Consider the following 2639-nt stretch of genomic DNA (forward strand, 5'->3'; position numbering starts at 1 on the left):
AGGACTCCCGCTCCCCTTCCCCCCCGCCTCCGCCTCCAGCAGCTGGGGGCAAGGGCCGCCAGGCCGTGCCCTGCCAGGCCCTCGGCGGTCCCCCGATGTCTGCGGTGACTTCCTCCGAGGCGAGCGACATCTCCAGTGTCGGCCTCGTTGTCTGCCCGACTTCTTCCCCGCGCTCTCCCTCTTCGGCTGCTCTCGTCACTTTGGGTCCGGAGTTGGCCCCCCCTTGGCTGCTACTCCGGATCCCAATCTGCTGCAGATGGATCTGATGGCTCTCCCTGAGGTGGCTGTAGCCCCGGTGGCTGACGCCCCCCTTCCGACGTCCTCCCCGCGGCCGCTCAGCCCCCTCCTCCCGAGGCGCCTCCGTCTCTGCTGCTTCCGTCCCTGGCTCCAATCCTCCTCAGCTACGCCAGGCCCGCTCTTCTGGCCTCTCCCGCTGGGGCCCTGACCACGGATGGGGAGGCTAGGGTGACCACCCCCATGGCTGCCCAGCCACCCCCTCCACGGTCAGCTGCCTACTCTCGCCGCGGCCGGTCGGCTTCCTCCCCGGTGATTGCGTCCCGTCGGAGTGCTCGGTTGGATGCTGCTCACCCTAAGGGTAGTCCGGCTCTGCCCATCTCCGAGAGGGTGGAGATCCGTGCTGTTGTTCGGAACCTGGAGCCAGGTACGCCCGCCGTCCCCCCCTCGGCATCGTCTTGCTCCTTCTCTGCTCTCGAGTCGATCCCTCTTGGCAACCTTGCAAAGGTGGCCTCTAACTTTGCGATCATTTTTCAGGGGGAAGCGGGTCCCCCCTTAGTCCAGATCGCGGCGATCCGCGCGCGTGAGATTCTGGATGGGAGGCTCACGGAGGCCCGTGCGGCTCTCCTCCTGCCTCCTGTCCCTCCCTCAGCCGGTGAGACCCCCCCTCCGGCTGCGTTGAGGCAGTTAGGTGCCCCTTCCCCAGTGGGCGAGGTCGAAATCCGTGGCCGCACTCGCTCTCGCACCGGGGCTCTCCGTGCTCAAAGTGCCTCTCGCGTTTTGGGGTCAAGCAGCCCCCCAATGGCACCTTAATGTGTGCTCTGTTCTGGAACATCCACGGTTACGACCATGATGGCCGACACCGCCAACTCATAGACTACTTGCGTGAGGAACACATTGACATTGTCGCCATCCAGGAAACCATGCGTCTTGAATTCTCGCTCCCTGAGCTTGACCGTCTGAGTTCTCACCTCTTTGCGTGGCATTGGCTCCCTTCTAGTGGGAGCACCGGCCACTCGGGTGGCATCCTTTTAGGCATAAAGGATGCCACCTTTGAGGTGGGAAGCATGGACCGGGGGGAATTCTTTGTGAGCATGGAGCTCTTCGAGAGGTCTCTCAACTTCAAGTGGGAGGTCATCATCGTCTATGGGCCCGCAGACCATAGTCGGTCTGCCGCCTTCCTCGTGGAGCTCCACCGAAAGATCTCCTCGGCCTCCCTTCCGGTGGTGGTTGGTGGCGATTTTAACCTCCTTCGTGTGGCGGAGGACAAGAGCAATGCTAATATCTGCTTTGCCCGGATGCAGATGTTCAATGACTTCATTGCCGACCTTGGTCTCCGCGAGATTGATCGGATTGGTGCCAAGTTCACCTGGACCAACCGGCAAGCCTCCCCGACCCAGTCCGTCATGGACCGGGTCCTAGTGTCCCTGGATTGGGACCTCCGTTGCCCCTTAGCCTCCCTCCGTGCCATCACCAGGATTGGCTCGGACCATGTTCCCCTTCTCCTCTATTCTGCTGACGAGCGTCCACCAGTCCCCCTCGATTCCGGTTCGAGACCTTCTGGCTCTCCTAAACCGGGTTCATTGAGGCGGTTGGCACTCGGTGGATCGAGGCTCACACCCACCCCCACCCCCGCCCACCCTCGGCCATTAACTTGTGGCACTTCTACGCGAAGCGGGCTCGTCGGCTCATGAAGGGGTGGGGCGCTAATCTGGGTCGTGACCTTCGTGAGCGCAAGAAGACGTTGTTATCCGCGATCCAGGCCCTTGACCTGCGCGCTGATTCGTTTGGGCTCTCTCCGGCCGAGTGGCTTTCCCAGTACGACCTGGAAGACCAGCTCTTCGTGATCTACACCGATGAGGAGGCCTATTGGCGCCTCCGGGGTGCCCAGAAGTGGGTCTTGAAGGGTGACGCAAATACGGCATACTTCTAGGCAATTGCCAATGGCCGCCGTAGACGCAACACCATCCCTCTCTTGTGGGATGGAGAGACACTACTTCAAGACCCCCGCGACATTCGGTCCCACGTCAACGGGTTCTATAGATCCTTATTCTCTGCCGCTCCTAGGAGCGGCCTCTCTCTTGCCCCCGATTGTTGGGCCGGCTCCCAGTTGGTGTCTGAGGTGGAGAACGCGACCCTCTTACGGCCCCCTTCTCCGAGCAGGAGGTTTGGGATGCCATCAAGGGCATGAACTCCTCCTCTGCGCCTGGACCGGATGGCCACCCTGTGAAATTCTTCCAGTCCTTCTGGAACGTGATTAAACCGGAGGTCATGGATATCTTCGACGATTTCTACGTTGGCTCCATTGATCTCGGACGCCTCAACTACAGGATCATCTTGCTCATCCCAAAGGTTCCTGGGGCGTCTGACATCCGTCAGTTTCGACCAATCACGGTCATTAACGT

The sequence above is a fragment of the Triticum dicoccoides genome, chromosome 6B (genome assembly GCF_002162155.2).
Source record: "Triticum dicoccoides isolate Atlit2015 ecotype Zavitan chromosome 6B, WEW_v2.0, whole genome shotgun sequence".
In the NCBI taxonomy this organism is placed as follows: domain Eukaryota; kingdom Viridiplantae; phylum Streptophyta; class Magnoliopsida; order Poales; family Poaceae; genus Triticum; species Triticum dicoccoides.